The sequence below is a fragment of the Lissotriton vulgaris genome, chromosome 8 (genome assembly GCF_964263255.1).
Source record: "Lissotriton vulgaris chromosome 8, aLisVul1.2, whole genome shotgun sequence".
NCBI lineage: Eukaryota > Metazoa > Chordata > Amphibia > Caudata > Salamandridae > Lissotriton > Lissotriton vulgaris.
In genome coordinates, this window is record NC_141696.1 from 694,715,009 (window position 1) to 694,733,016 (window position 18,008).

The window sequence follows — 18,008 nt, forward strand, 5'->3', positions numbered from 1 at the left end:
ATGAAGTGGAGGATGTGGATTGCCGAACTTTTGTTCACTTTCACCACCACTAATTGAGGTTGAGGTGGATGGCGGTCCCTTCTGGCGAGGAAGAAATATGGAAGCAGTAGGTGTTGGTGTACTAGTTAACTTAAACGATTGTGGTGTTTCCATTGCCTCCTCGTCGACAACATCATCATCACGCTTAGCAGCTTCTCGGGCTAGGGTCAAAATGTCTGTTTGCTGCTTGCCCGCTGAGGCTGGAGTGAAGCCTATGATGACTGCGTCGTGGTCGTGAGAGTCTTCATCAGTAGGAGTATCCACCACTTCTTGTTGAGCCTCATCACACTCCATAACTATGAGACTTTCGACGACCTTCCTTTTACGCTTAACTACCTTTGTCACATCATGGTGTGCCTCACTCTCAGACGGCAGTGATGGTTCCCAATTTAGATCTGCATCATCAGAATGAGGTGGGCTTGAAGAAGATGTAGACACCACCCTTGATCTTTTCCTTGCTAGGGATGTGGAAGACAATGAATGATCATCAGGAGGAGTGGCTTCCTCAAATGATACCTCGGCTTGATTGTCAATTTCCTGATGTGCCCCTACTTCAGGAGGAACAACTATTGTGGGCACTTGTGACCCTCCATGGACCTCTGCTTGCTCATCTCCTTGCGCTGCCTCTCCTTCCACATGTACTTGGGCTTGTACTTGCACATGTGGTTGTTGTTGCGGCTGTGGTTGTTCAACATTCGTCAGATGAGTTACAACAACCTGTGTTGATTGAGAAACATTGCTGCTACTTTCTTGCGATGATCCAACATCACTGGTCGATGGTGATTGAACAACTAGACTAAGTGCCTCTGCAGCACTCAAGGGCTTGGACTTAAGTTGGCGTGGTGGTGGTGGCACTGAGCCCAATGGTGAGGGGGTGCTGCTCCCAGCTTGGTCCCCAGCAGATCCCGCTGCTGCTGCAGGCGTACTTTTTTTTTTACTCCCAAAAAATGTGGCGGGCGGCACACCAGTCTCCTTGGTAACGTGCTTCTTCTGCTCCTTACTGGCAACTTTCTTGCTAGAGGAGCTACGGGGAAGTTTTTTTGGGGCCATCTTCTTTAGAGGTCAGAACAGCAGGCCGCAGTTGCACGAGTTGCAGAGTTGTCTGTGGCCAGACGTGACGTCGCGTGACGTTATGCTGCACACACACACCGCTGCAGGACTTCTTCCTGGCACTGGTGGTTCTCTTGAGTCTTGTGCACCTAAAAGCAATGGAAGACAGAGGAACATCAGTTCAGTTATACACCCCAAAAACTCGAAAACCACATAAAAATCAGCACAATCCCATGCCATCCAAGCCCTCCATGATGTTTAAATTCAAGACACCCCATAGAAAGACTAGGCCCATGCACCACTCAGTACCCCTGGTCAAAAGGCGCCAACAACAGCCCAAAAATCAACAAACACAGAAAAATCAGCACAATCCCATGCCATCCATGCCCTCCATGATGTTTAAATTCAAGACACCCCACAGAAAGACTAGGCACATGCACCACTCACTACCCCTGGTCAAAAGACCACAACAACAGCCCAAAAATCGAAAAACACAGAAGAATCAGCACAATCCCATGCCATCCATGCCCTCCATGATGTTTAAATTCAAGACACCCCACGGAAAGACTAGGCCCATGCACCACTCACTACCCCTGGGCATAATGGTTGAAAGCTAGGCAAAATGGTTGCAGGCCTAAGAACACTGCCTGCATTCAAAATGGCCCCTTGCCTCCCAGCACATGGCCAGGGCCTGCCTGTACCAGCACTCAAAATGGCCCCCACCCACATGGCCTGTCCCCATGAACACCCCAAAAAATAAAAAAACACAGAAAAATCAGCACAATCCCATGCCGTCCATGCCCTCCACGATGTTTAAATTCAAGAAACCCATCAGAAAGACTAGGCCATTGCACCACTCAGTACCCCTGGTCAAAAGGCCCCAACAACAGCCCAAAAATCGAAAAACACAGAAAAATCAGCACAATCCCATGCCATCCATGCCCTCCATGATGTTTAAATTCAAGACACCCCACAGAAAGACTAGGCCCATGCACAACTCAGTACCCCTGGTCAAAAGGCCCCAACAACAGCCCAAAAATTGAAAAACACAGAAAAATTAGCACAATCCCATGCCATCCATGCCCTCCATGATGTTTAAATTCAAGATACCCCACAGAAAGACTAGGCCCATGCACCACTCACTACCCCTGGTCAAAAGGCCACAACAACAGCCCAAAAATCGAAAAACACAGAAAAATCAGCACAATCCCATGCCATCCATGCCCTCCATGATGTTTAAATTCAAGACACCCCACAGAAAGACTAGGCCCATGCACCACTCACTACCCCTGGGCATAATGGTTGAAAGCTAGGCAAAATGGTTGCAGGCCTAAGAACACTGCCTGCATTCAAAATGGCCCCTTGCCTCCCAGCACATGGCCAGGGACTGCCTGTACCAGCACTCAAAATGGCCCCCAGCCACATGGCCTGTCCCCATGAACACCCCAAAAAATCGAAAAACACAGAAAAATCAGCACAATCCCATGCCATCCATGCCCTCCATGATGTTTAAATTCAAGAAACCCATCAGAAAGACTAGGCCATTGCACCACTCAGTACCCCTGGTCAAAAGGCCCCAACAACAGCCCAAAAATCGAAAAAAACAGAAACATCAGCACAATCCCATGCCATCCATGCCCTCCATGATGTTTAAATTCAAGACACCACACAGAACGACTAGGCCCATGCACCACTCACTACCCCTGGTCAAAAAGCCACAACAACAGCCCAAAAATCGAAAAACACAGAAAAATCAGCACAATCCCATGCCATCCATGCCCTCCATAATGTTTAAATTCAAGACACCCCACAGAAAGACTAGAACCATGCACCACTCACTACCCCTGGGCATAATTTTTGAAAGCTAAGCAAAATGGTTGCAGGCCTAAGAACACTGCCTGCATTCAAAATGGCCCCTTGCCTCCCAGCACATGGCCAGGGCCTGCCTGTACCAGCTCAAAATGGCCCCCACCCACATGGCCTGTCCCCATAAACACCCCAAAAAATCAAAAAACACAGAAAAAGCAGCACAATCCCATGCCATCCATGCCCTCCATGATGTTTAAATTCAAGACACCCCACAGAAAGACTAGGCCCATGCACCACTCAGTACCCCTGGTCAAAAGGCCACAACAACAGCCCAAAAATCGAAAAACACAGAAAAATCAGCACAATCCCATGCCATACATGCCCTCCATGATGTTTAAATTCAAGACACCCCACAGAAAGACTAGGCCCATGCACCACTCACTACCCCTGGGCATAATGGTTGAAAGCTAGGCAAAATGGTTGCATGCCTAAGAACACTGCCTGCATTCAAAATGGCCCCTTGCCTCCCAGCACATGGCCAGGGCCTGCCTGTACCAGCACTCAAAATGGCCCCCACCCACATGGCCTGTCCCCATGAACACCCCAAAAAATCGAAAAACACAGAAACATCAGCACAATCCCATGCTATCAATGCCCTCCATGATGTTTAAATTCAAGACACCCCACAGAAATACTAGGACCATGCACCACTCAGTACCCCTGGTCAAAAGGCCCCAACAACAGCCCAAAAATAAAAAAAAACACAGAAAAATCAGCACAATCCCATGCCATCCATGCCCTCCATGATGTTTAAATTCAAGACACCCGACAGAAAGACCAGGCCCATGCACCACTCAGTACCCCTGGTCAAAAGGCCCCAACAACAGCCCAAAAATCGAAAAACACAGAAAAATCAGCCCAATCCCATGCCATCCATGTCCTCCATGACGTTTAAATTCAAGATACCCCACAGAAAGACTAGGCCCATGCACCACTCACTACCCCTGGTCAAAAGGCCACAACAACAGCCCAAAAATCGAAAAACACAGAAAAATCAGCACAATGTCATGCCATCCATGCCCTCCATGATGTTTAAATTCAAGACACCCCACAGAAAGACTAGGCCCATGCACCTCTCACTACCCCTGGGCATAATGATTGAAAGCTAGGCAAAATGGTTGCAGGCCTAAGAACACTGCCTGCATTCAAAATGGCCCCTTGCCTCCCAGCACATGGCCAGGGCCTGCCTGTACCAGCACTCAAAATGGCCCCCACCCACATGGCCTGTCCCCATGAACACCCCAAAAAATCAAAAAACACAGAAAAATCAGCACAATCCCATGCCATCCATGCCCTCCATGATGTTTAAATTCAAGACACCCCACAGAAAGACTAGTCCATTGCACCACTCAGTACCCCTGGTCAAAAGGCCCCAACAACAGCCCAAAAATCGAAAAACACAGAAAAATCAGCACAATCCCCTGCCAACCATGCCCTCCATGATGTTTAAATTCAAGACACCCCACAGAAAGACTAGGCCCATGCACCACTCACTACCCCTGGTCAAAAGGCCACAACAACAGCCCAAAAATCGAAAAACACAGAAAAATCAGCACAATCCCATGCCATCCATGCCCTCCATGATGTTTAAATTCAAGACACCCCACAGAAAGATTAGGCCCATGCACCACTCACTAGCCCTGGGCATATTGGTTGAAAGCTAGGCAAAATGGTTGCAGACCTAAGAACACTGCCTGCATTCAAAATGGCCCCTTGCCTCCCAGCACATGGCCAGGGCCTGCCTGTACCAGCACTCAAAATGGCCCCCACCCACATGGCCTGTCCCCATGAACACCCCAAAAAATCGAAAAATACAGAAAAATCAGCACAATCCCATGACATCCATGCCCTCCGTGATGTTTAAATTCAAGACACCCCACAGAAATACTAGGACCATGCACCACTCAGTCCCCCTGGTCAAAAGGCCCCAACAACAGCTCAAAAATCAAAAAACACAGAAAAATCAGCACAATCCCATGCCATCCATGCCCTCCATGATGTTTAAATTCAAGACACCCCACAGAAAGACTAGGCCCATGCACCACTCACTACCCCTGGTCAAAAGGCCACAACAACAGCCCAAAAATCGAAAATTCCAAAATTGTAGTTGCAGCAACTGTAATGCCTCAAACAAACTTACTTGTGAAATTTCTAATCCAAAAGTGATCCAAAGAAAGTCAAAAAGGCCTCAAATCCAAATATCCAGCAGCATCCACAAAAAGTAATCTTTCCAGGTCAAGAATCCGAATGAAAGTGACCAGCACATGAAGAAAGCACTGGGAGGAGCCTGCTGGACAGGAACAGGAAGTTGGAGACTGTGGGGCACTTCTTTCCTCCCTCCCCCCCCCCAAAATGGACTCCTTGCAAAAAAAAGTGCAGGCAAATGTCAACCTGAGGAGTTATTCTGATAAAAATCATCATTTTCAGAAGGTTTACACTGCTTGCTGGTGGATTTCTTGTGCAGAATTTCAAATTCTGCATTTCCAGAGTGCGAGATTGTTGCTGCCCGCCGCATCTACGTGTTCGCAATTGCGAACTCTCGCGATGCGTGCTGTGCAAGGTGGCAAGCCGCGATTACGTAATCCCGCAGCAAGATCCAAAATGGCGCAGCACTCGCAAAATATCGAGAAAAACAACTCGGCAAACGCTGAATGACGGTAAGTGAACGCCGCAATATTGTATCACCAAGAAAAAAAATCCCCGGCGTGCGAATTTGCGGATTTTCGGTAAATTCGCGAGAGTTCGCGGATTGTGAATTTACCGAAAATCCGCAAAATGCGCGAGCGGAACGGATTTTACGCCCATGCTTAGTGGGTCATTCTGTTTCTTTCTTAGCTGCCAAATAGCGTAACACTCTTTCTAATTGAAATCTTTCTTACAACCTTCTTACTTCTCGACAAAAATCGATAATGTGTTTTCCTTTTTTGGTAGTTTGTTCTACTCTTACGTTTATCGCATTCTGATGTCAGGACACCGTTTTTGAGTAGAAGTGTGCTTTTCCAGCTTTTCTCATGCATTCATTGAATGCTGTATAATATAGTCACCCAAGGTGATTTCCATTGATATACTGCATGCTTGATTTATTACTGCAGAAATTAAATGAGGACCAGTCTGGAAGCATCCTGATAGGATAGAAATATTGTTAATATTATGTTGGCAGCAATTACTCATTCCTACTTCCAAATGATTTTTGCTACGCTTTTAGGATCCCATTTCAACATACTTCTATTTTTCTTTAATTATACCGTTCCTTAGCTGTGTTTTCTTGATTGATTTTTCTTTTTAATTATGTCCTTAAAGTTTAATGTTTTTGTAATGAAATTTATCATTTTTTAAGCAAAGCAATTCAAACAAAAAGTTTGTACTAAAAGTATAACCCACACACTGTTTTTGCATTCTGTGTTTTTTAGATTGAAAATGCCTATTACTGGGTATTTTCCTTAGGATTTCACACTATGTTCATGAAGCTCATGCTGTCTCACTTCTCCGCCTTCCTGCACGCCTCCTCCTACTCCTTTCTCTTGTTTGGCATTTTTTGGTATACAGGCGATACAAATGATGCCATGTTGCATGGTACTGAACCTATCCTTTGAATCCAGTTCACACAAGTTACAATACCTTTTGTGCCTATAGATTGCATAATTCTTTAGTTATAATGAAGACATTGTTTACATTATAGCACTTATGGACATGGATTGCTCTCTAATACTCAACCATAGCAACTTCTGTGTGTAAATCATTGACATGTCATATGTATCCTGTACTTCATTCCCTTTGTTTGTATCGCAATATCGTCTAATTATATGCCTTTTCTGTTGTATTATTAAAACAATTTGAATTAAAATAAATTGCAGCAGAATTAAAATAGGCAGTTGCTACACTGGGAAAAAAATCTGGCACTGCAAAATCAAGCACCTAATGCTTGTATCTGCTGGTGCCTGCCATGGTGCTTGTGAACAAGCTTGTGCACTTACAATATTGGTAAAGCGAAAAAGGGAAGTCACGTTAGCTCTCGAGATAATGGTTCTTGGAGAAATATTTATTGACTGAAGAGGCAAGATCTTGGCTCAGATGATTTATTAAAGTCTTTCCAATTTTTGGTAATTTGCTGAAAAGCAACTGCTAATAACAGACATAAAATATTTATGATAGAAAGACAAATATTACAGTCAGGAGATAAACTTCCTAAAAATAAATTAGTAATGGAAAAGGGGATTGTGGAACCAAAAATTTAGTTAATTGGAGACCAAATGCTTTTCCAAAAACTGTACACATGAAGACAAGTGTGGCTCACTGGTTAGAGGAGGCAGACCTGGAAGCAGAGGTCAGCCTGGGACCAGGGTTCGATTCCCTGCTCGGCGGGGTCTTGAGTCCTAAAATGTCCATGGACTCGACAATTCTCGCTCTGGTGCCTACTCGATTCACGGGTTCACACTCTGCGACTCTGGGCAATAGCTTGCTTAATCTCCACAACGGCCCCTCGCGGCAGGATGCCTGGCTTTCACCTTGCGGATACCTTGCCGGGGTTATCTCACAGGGGAATACCAGGACGGGTTCCCTAAGCAAGCGCTTAGAAACTGGTTGGTGATTTGTGCTATATAAATTACTGTACATTTACAAGTAAAAGGTAAGGGTTTTAAGTCAGCGAGTGCAGAGGAACAAGTCCAACGAGTGTCAGTGAGGTCAGTGAGCCTTTTGTGCAGAACTACAGGACATAAAAGAAGTCTTTTATAAATTAAAAAGAGTGCTTGTGTGGTATTTGCTCCTCTAGTGAATTTCCTAATGTTGGTCCATATTTTATTCCATAACAGAATCGACCAGTCCACCTCTAAAGTAGTTGTACTTTACTTTTTTTCTCTAGCAATATGTAACATACAGAGATGAGAATATATAATGGAAGCTCTGGGACAAGTGCAGAAAATAGTGTGTAACCTGTTAACAGGAGAAGAAATAGGAGGAATACCAGAGAAAAAGTGAGGACAAGTAAAAAGTAAGGGGCTCATTAGGATGACGGTCAGAAAATCACCCCGACCGCCATGGAAGCGGAAATCAACCGCCCGCTGGGACCATGGAAAAAAAAGGCAGTCAAATTAGGATCATCCGCCAAAAAAGACCGACCATGGCGGACGGGACCAAGAAAAACCGCCCGTAGCGGGCGGTGATACCCAAAATCCGACTGCAGCGGTTGGAAATGCAGCAGAAAAACAATAACCCGCCGCAAGCATAGCGGAGACACCGCACGGGAAATTACGATATCCCCGATGGTTCCGCAGTACATTCTGCTGTTTACGACCGCCGCAGTCGCACACTGGAATGAATGGGAGAATCAGCGGAAGAGCTGCAGCATAGCCACCACTGCCGATGATCCGTGGAAAACATGGCGGCGATGCAAAAACCCCACAATAAGGCCAAACATTGCACAAATCAAAGTAGCCATGCCCCCCAAATATAAAATACACATCCCAATGACAAAAAAACACATGCCAAAAAGAAAAAAGAAAAGTTCTCAGGACAACACACGCACCACACCTGACAGGAATACCCCATTTATAAAACCAGCCCCTTAGCTGACCACAATCCTTTGCAACACTCCAGAAGAGAAGGGCATTCACCAGATCTGAGAGGAGAGGCAAAAGAATACAGCACACACACATCACCACCACCACCACCATCACACCTGTGCCACCAACCCCCAGCACATAACACACCATACACCCTACCCCCACCCCCACCACTCTCACCCCTGCATCCACAAACACTTTGCGCAACACACAAAATTCCCAAATTCACAGAGAGTGAGTTGACAGTCATGTTAAATGAGATAGTCAGAGTGGAACCACAACTGTTTGGCAGCCTGGTCCAACAGACACCATTAGCCACAAGGACACAGATGTGGCAAAGGATAGTCCAAAGGGTCAATACAGTAGGGACCACCCCAAGATCCAAAAAGGAGATCATGAAGCGGTGGCATGATCTGAAGAGGGTTGTCAAAGAGAGGAGAAGCAAGAACCGGGAGCTGGCTGACAGGACTGGCGGTGGACTTCCCATTCCACCAAAACCATTCACACCATGGGAAGAGAAGGTTCTTGCCATACTGCATCCAAAGAGTCTCACAGGAGTAGCCAGGGGAGTGGAGGCTGGTATCTACAAACAAATGACTACCACCACACTGATATGTACTGTCTTGCACAACTACAAAGCTCCACCACCTAGTACTAATACCATTCATCTGCACCACACACACACAAAAACATGTCTCACAGATCCAACATTCACCCACTGCCATTCACCCCAAACGTAGCCACCAACATCACCATGGGGGCATGTGTACAGGCAGCCAGCACTACAACTCCTACCAGGCACCCTTGTCCCACAGCATCAGCAAGATGGAGACCTCCCCCCCACCCCACCTAGAGGCATGTGTCAGCCATTACACTACCCACAACAAACTAACAGGTAGGTAGCCATCTTACCTGGGAGGGTGCCTGTGGGTGGGAGGCCTGCACCACTACTCCCACCATGCCCCCTGGCCCACAGCCTAGCAGGATGTAGCACTCTACCCACCCCACCCAGAAGCAGCTGGAAGCCATTGCAGTACAGCAAACAAACTTACAGGTAGGTAGCCATCTTCCCTGGGAGGGCTGTTTGGGGGTGGGAGGCCTGCATCACTACTCCCACCATGCTCCCTGTCTCATACCTGATCAGGAAGGAGCACCAGCCCCACCCAAAAGCAGCATGCAGCCATTGTATGGATCACCCTCACCTATCAGGTAGGTAGCATCTTCCATGAGAGGGCTGTTTGGGGGTGGGAGGTCTGTACTACCACTCCCACCATGGCCCCTGTCTCACACCTGAGCAGGATGGAGCACTCCCCACCTAGGAACAGTTGGAAGCCATTGCAGTACACCAAACGACATAACAAGTAGGTAGCCATCTTCCCTGGGAGTGCTGTTTGGAGGTTAGAGGCCTGTACTACCACTCCCATCATGCCCCCTGTCCCACACCTGAGCAGGATGGAGCACTCCCCACCCAGCAGCAGTTGGAAGCCATTGCAGTACACCAAACAACAGAACAGGTAGGTAGCCATCTTCCCTGGGAGGGCTATTTGGGGTTGGGAGGCCTGCACTACCACGCCTACCATGTACACGTGTCCCCCAGTACAGCAAGATGGAGCACTCCAGGCCACACAGATGCATGTTGCATATCATGGACCACCTCAAGCAAATTACTAGGGGTGGGAGGACATCTCCGTTCCGCCCACGGAATGTGCAGAGATTTGCCCCTTCCGCCCTTAACAATGAAGCCGGAGAAACGAGGCAAATCTCCGCACACTTGGGGCGTAACGGAAGTTGGCCGGACGGCGTCGCGTAACGGAAATATGCGGAGAGGCACGGAGATTGGTTCAATCTCCGTGCCTCTCCGCGTAAGTCCCTTACGCGACTTCCGCCCACTCCTGCAAATTACTAGGTAGGTAGACATATCATTCTGTCTCATGACACCACTGAGCAGAATGTAATCCTCCTTCAGGCACACACAGATGTGCCATGTTACAAAGCCAAATGTGAGCACGTAACAGGTAAGTAGCCAGTACGTCAGCCACACATGTCACACAAGAAATGGTCATCAACATGGGGCTATCTTTTAACCCCAAAACCAGTGGCACAGCCAATGTTGCATTTGCAAATACTCTCAATTCTTCATTGAAGAATTGAGAATATTTGCAAATGCAACATTGGCTGTGCCACTGGTTTTGGGGTTAAAAGATAGCCCCATGTTGATGATGTTTAGTTTACACGTGCGTTTGGGCTAGGCACGTCACCAGTGTTAAAACATGCAGAAGATGGATGGGACATTTAAGATATGAGGAATATCAGCTTAAAAAAGGTGTGCATCCCATCTATATATGATGTTGACACAAGAAATGGTGCCATATGGCAACACCCGACCCCCCATGCCACGCACAGTGTGCACACAGGTAAGCAAGGGAACTGTCACAACTACCAAAGTGTGACACAACAATGCACATGTACAAGAAAGACTGGGCACAATCATGCTCAGCACTCACTGATCAGTGCATTGCCATGGGACACAAACAACAAGGGCAATTTCAAGAATGAGAAAGAAAGTGTTTGGTTATAAATCAAGATATGCACATGACAGGAAAAAGGTATGCAGGAGAATACAATGGTCAGTACATGGCCAGATGTGACGTCTGCCAGGCCAGACAAATCAACAAGGAGTCAACAATGAAAACATGTTGTGCTGGTCCCTGTGAACATAATTTTTGCACAAGTTGCATGGTATGCATTGATACCTCACACCATGTACAAGTAATGGATGCACCACTGCTTCATGTCAGGAGGCACAGTAGTGCACATGGCAAATAATGTGATGATCAGTCAATTGTGTACTGTACTTACAGTGGATGACACACAGCTAACACAAAGCTTGCAGAGTTCACTACAATGACCATTTCCCATCTAATCCACAGGTGACCAAGAACTTACTGCAGAGGACAATGCCAGCAACCTGCAGAACCAGTCTCCTCCCGTTGCATGGACTCTTGGATGTAGACTCCCTGTATTCTCTGGACGATGAGCTCGACACCAGCCCATCTGGTGTGCCAGGGAGCAACAGGTCCCAGGACTCCATCCTCCCCACCACCACATCTGCTGCAACACCAACTGCACAGCACACCCCTGCTGTTATGGCCTGGGCGCCCACCACCACCAGTGCCACCTGCAACACCCTTTCTGTCCCAGGGGATGACCACCTTACCCCACCAAGAGTGTGCGGGGACCCATAGTGGCGAGTTAACAGGTCCATGGCAGCAGGGTAGGTGGGAGGGCCAAGGTCACCCCCAGACACCAGGAGGCTGGGACCCAATCCCTGGAACTCACCAGAGCCATCAAAAACTGTGAATTAAGGAAGTGATATTTGCGAATGTAAGTTTTGGAGATGGTTTATGATTTAAATTTTGGATTGCTAACAAAGTGAAATATGGATGTTGACATAGTGCTTTGATTGTTGCAGCTTCATTTATGAATTACTGTGGATGACCTTCAATTGAAGATTGGTCCCATTGTGGCTTTATACAGGTGATGGTCTGGAAGGTTGTATTGCACATTGGTGATCGTTTTCTTTGTCGCATGACACGTAAGGTGTGTTACTTTTTCACTTTATGGAATCCTTTCCCTTCTTGGTCAATCGGAACACGTGGCTGTTCTCTTAAGTCCCTTTGGAGGTTCTTTCCTTCTTTTCTTTTGAAGAAGCCTGTCCCTGTCAGGGTATTTTAATTATAAATACTTCAACTTTTATATTATACAGTCAGGTATTGCTCAAGAAATATTTCAGTCCTGAGGATGAACGTACAGTGATACAGCGGTCGAAACGCCATCGACGCTTGTGGGGCCTAAAATACATAAGGCCACATAATTTTCTGTTTATGTTGTTCCTTTTTTTGGGGTAACATGTAATGTTGTTTGTTGCCACTTGTCTGGTTTTGGAATATGTTGTTTTGTATACCAGCATTTTGTCTTGAGCATATCTGTTTTTGTCTTTTTATATAATAAATAATAAACAACAATCTTTTGATAAATTTGTACAATTTTAGGGCTTCTTTTGAATTTTCTTCTTTTTCTTTTCCATCCCTGTTTCTTATTTCTCTCCCCTCCCCTCTTTATTTAGTAAGGTCAGCAAATTGTTTTTTCTCTTGAACCAATTGTTAAATGTATTGACAGATTGTCCATGGTTAAGGTTTGCTGGACTGCCCTTGTGGTGTTTAACGATGTCCAGTAACATAGCCACCCACTGCTGAGTTTACAACTGGCTGTTGTTACAATTTGCACATACCCCTTCACGACAAATGCAATATCACCAGACAATGGGTATGTTGTACATTGTCACCCACCTTCAAGCGAAGTAGCTGGGGATGAGCTGTTGACGCATGTCACCACCTTCCTCCTCTCCACTGTCCTCATCACTGGACTCAGGTTGGTGTGCAGGCGTGGGCCTTGGGTCCTCATCATCATCCAGGAGCAGGGGAATCTCCTTGCCAATGGCCAGGTTGTGGAGCATGCAGCATGCCACTACGATCTGACATACCTTCCTGGGCGAGTATGCCATTGCACCTCCGGTTTTGACAAGGCAGCGAAAACGTGACTTAAGAAGACCAAAAGTATGTTCCACCACACAACGGTCCTTACCATGGGCCGCATTGTAGCGGACTTCAGCCGGGCTCCTGGGATTCCACAGTGGACTCAGCAGCCATGGACGGTTGGGATATGCAGAGTCACCTAGGTATGACAAATAGACATTGCAATGTTGCACACGCAGTGGGCAGCAGGTCACACACCCAGCATGCCTTACGACTAGCCATACTCACCCACAATTCATTCACGCTGGGGAAGCAGATTAGCCATCAGCCTGGGCACAATGCTGTTATGCAGGATATATGAGTCATGTGCTGAACCAGGGAATCTGGCACACACATGCGAGATGATCATATCTGCCAGGCACACCACTTGCATTAATGAAGTGGTAATGTTTGTGATTCCTGAATATGTGCTCACTTGCCTGTGGTGGCACAAGACCAACATGTGTGCAATCAATGGCACCAACAACATGGGGAATTTGCCCAAGGGGATAGAAGTCTCCCTTCACAGCTGGCAATTCAGCACCCCTGGGAAAATGGATATATCTGTCCTTGTATATCATCATGGCAGACAGAACATCACGCAGCACCGTGCTAAACATTGGTAGAGACATCCCACCAGCGCTGGCCACTGTCTCCTGGAACGATCCAGTCACAAAAAAATACAGGGTTGCCATCACTTTATAAGTTGGGGTGTAAGCTGTCGGATATGTCCAGCTAGGCTGCAGGTGGGGCTCCAACATATCACAAAGGGTTTTCAGGGTGGCTCTATCAAGATAGAATTTGCGGATGAACGCAACATCCTCCCTGCCCTCCAGGACTGTGAAGTGACTAAACAGATTTGGCCTCCTTCTAGTTGAGATGAAAGTGGACACATGTCAATGCAATCCATCATGAGATGTGCACAGCATATCAGGTTCTGGATGACACAGCGAAAACAAAGTGCAACTCAACACTTGAGTGACACACCACCTTACATGTGTGTACGTTTGAGCTACACAAAGGACAGGCCTCTCTAATTACAGGTTTCAAAAAGGAGAGGGTACCCCACTTTCACCAGGGAACAGGGTAGGAAGACAGTTAGTCAAAGGGGAGATCCCTGGAGTCGACTAATCGACTGATCACTATTGGCCTTTCCTGTTAGAGGAGAAAAGGTCTGTTGCGTGCTTATCTAGGTTCCTGATCGATACTGTGACCTTATGCCCCTATTCGGCTATAAATCCATTTATTCCCTATATTGGCATAACCGTTCAAGTGCGATTTTCTGAAAAGTCATCTCTGGCCTCACACGAACAGAGCCACATTCCAGCATGACTCTCTGCTACTTCCTTTGCGACCAATTAGTGCAATGACAGAGCAGCAGTCACTATCTGATATTCCTAGATAACACTCCGAGTTCTTCAACAAGATAAAAACTTAGCAAACCTGGAAATCCCCGCTTGCTATGTTTTGATTAGTAATGGAACTCTAATGAGCAACTGATAACTGTCACTTCCTAGTGACATCTTTAATTGACGTCTTATGTCCAGCAAACTTGCGTCAAACCCGGCACCTGTCAGGTATAAATATTACCAACGTTGCCTTAAGCAATGCGAGCCTGTTGCCCGGTTAGGAGCTGTTGTGAGCTGCGAGCTACTGATGCCAGCTGCCTGCATGACCCTGTGTTGGTAAATCTAGCACTCTGTCGCTGCAGCCTGCTATCCTGTGGTGGTGAAGCTGCTGATTACCATTATCGCCGCTACAGCGCGAACTATGGTGCAGTACGCTTAAGGAGCTGAACAGCCGTCCTCTGCTAAGACATCCAGCAGATTCCAGCTGCCCGCGGACGCTGTCCCCCCTCCTTCCCCGACGCGCTGAAGAGAGCCGCTGCCTTTCTCGTGCAGAGAAATCCAGTCCCGGCGCTTCCAGTTTACCCTCGCGGGTGACTGGGATATCGAGAGAGACCCCTGAAGGAGATACCAATCCTCCATCATTCTATTCAGAGGTATGGTGTTGACTAAACCCTTAGACGAGAATTCTTGAAACAAACCTTGGCAAAACCAACTTAACTTAAAGCTACTTACTTACTCCCCTTCTCACGTGTTAGGCTTAGGTCAGGCACACTGGGGTAGGCTTAGTTAGAAGCACCAGTTGAGTATGTTAGCCTAATGTATATATGACTGTATATATGTTTTATTACTTTTAAACCATTGTATGGCTAAGAAACCATATCAATGCTTTTACAGTTCTATTTCGCAATACTTATCTTACTGTACGTACTTTTTATAATAACAATTATTGCAATTGTGGCAATACATTTCTCTTGTACGAGAAGAAAGACTGTTCAATAAATGTTAACCTTTATTGATACACGCCCGTCTCTCTATTCTCTACATACCGTGAAAGTAAACTGCACTAGACTGACTGAGTGAAATCTATGTCTATTGTTTCACACGACCCTAGAGATTGACTCTTGATCTGAGGAGCAAAGTTGTCATGTTGCACGGTTGTTGGAAAACTGAATCCCTTCTTGTCTGTGCCAGGGAAGCTGATCACTTCCTATGCAGAGAAGAAAGTTTCCAGTGACCTCTGAGCTAGTTGGTAACACAACCCAATTAAGTTTAGCATAGTCAGTGGAGGCCTGGAATATAAGCAGTTCCACGTCGATACTACTGTTTATGTTATTCCAATGCGCAGGGTCTAGTGGGAAACTAGGAACTACACTACATGGCGCCCAAACGTTTGGTAAGGCGATAAACTAACGCAAGACTTATAGAGTAACTCAGTCGTGCATATTTCACACCCCTTTCTCCCGTAAATACTCCAATAGACGTCTGGAGTGGGTGAAAGGTTAAAATCCGCCCGACCTTAGTAGGAAGAGATTCCTATGTAAAGCTCTGGTTTATTCAACGTTGAAGGATACAGTGTTCCAAAATATTGTGCACCTAATCTTTGTCTCCTTGGAGACCTACTCTGCAAAGCCTGCATTTCTAAAAAAAAAATGACAGACAGTGAAGAAGAAAGGGAAGCAGTTAGACTGGCATCCCAGCTAATGGAGGAAGACACGAGTCTCCTAGAAACAGATCCGGATGCTATTATCATCCCGGTTCACTTAAGAAGATCTATAACTTTAAAACTTATAGAGAACGGACTGACACCTCAAGGTGGTACAGTAATCTTCGTGATAGAGGCTCACGAGTATCGGCAGACAGAGGTATTCTATTCATGGATAAACTTTCTAGCGGTAAACGCTATAACAAAAGAGTTTCACTATTACAAAATAGAGAAACCTCCGGAAGAGTACGCTCCTTTCGAGGAGATTGAAATTCCACTTAAATTTCAAGAGCACCTGCTCTGGTTTAATGGCGCCCTAAAACACACTGATCACATAACAAGGCTCGGTCCACTAGGTAGACCAGGAGCCACGTGGCCGGTTCTAGCCAGCTACACACCACATCCTGACATTGCAAAAATGTCTAAGGAAGAGCTGTTAGTACAGCTAAAAACATTAATAAAAATACATAGGCAATTAGTCCAATATGTAATGCGGACTGCAACAGTCCAGCCAGCTGTTAATACACCACAGCTGACCCCTCATCAGGGGAACACAAATAAAATTACACCACAGAACATACAGTCATGTCTTGGTAAAACACCCGTAAAACGGGAACAAATTCCTTTCTGGTTAGCCCAGAAAATCACTCAAATAGAGGCAGTATTTCCTGATACTACCCCTATAGAGAAACACAGAATCTTGACCATCTGCCTTCCTATGGGAATCGCACCACATGTGGAGGACTGCGACACTTGGGGTACAGTCTTTGCTTCCATTTACACAAAAACACACGGTGTTCCGTCTATGGCGGTAATACCAGAAGTGCTAAAACAGATTCAAAATGAATTCGGTCCAGAGCCCGCTTTAAATCTAGGTATGAAATTACTGAAAGACTTCAAGCAGGTCACGGCTATATTATTAGCCAACGTAAAGGGAGAAGCAGCATCTGTGGCGATCCGCCAGAAGTTGAGGGAAACAGATATAAAAGATCCTGTTGAGCTTGCAAAAATCATAGAAAAATGCTATGAAGAATTAGGTAGAGACAGCTTGGGTGGGAAACCAGTAAAACCCCAACTGCTCGAAAATCCTGAAAAATTATTTATTAAAAATAATTCAAATACTCCTAAAAAGAGCTGGGATGGAAATAAACAATCCACTCCCAAGGAAAAAGTTTTCCAGTCCAGAGGAAGGTCTCCTCGACGGAGGGAAAGAACTCCGACTCGAGAACGCCAGTCTCCCCAGAGGGAGCCCTCTGAGAAAAGATATAACCTTAGAAATAGGGATAATCTGAAAAAACCTGATAGATATCAAAGTATTGATACACGTCCCTCTCGATCTTTTCCACAGAATTCGGAAAGAAGAGGACGGTCAGACCCAGGAGAGCACACCAAGTCCAAAGACAAGGAACCTGCTCAGAGTAAAAAATCTCAATTTCAGAAAAAGAAGGTAGCCAGTATTAGAGTAATCAACCATGCCGAGAATACTGAGGACACAGTTGAAAAACGGGGAGTGGGCATTGACAATGTTGGACAGTGCAGCAGAAATCAGTATAGCGCGCAAGATCTTGATGAGTCATCTGGAGACAGTGGACACGAATGAATACATTCAGGTTGAAACTGCCGACGCCAGACTTAGCGAGCCCCATAAAATATACGAAATAACATTGCGTATAGAGGGTGATAAGACTAGGAAAATTAAGGGTCTATTTTGGGATAAGCTCTCAAAAGGCTATGATATTCTGTTAGCTGAAAAAGATTGGCCCCCGGAGTTTGTCAGGGAGTGCCCTCGTGGCGAAGAAGTGATTATGCCTGCCTTCTCTAATCACGTACCGATTCACAAAAAATACACATATGCAAGGAAATG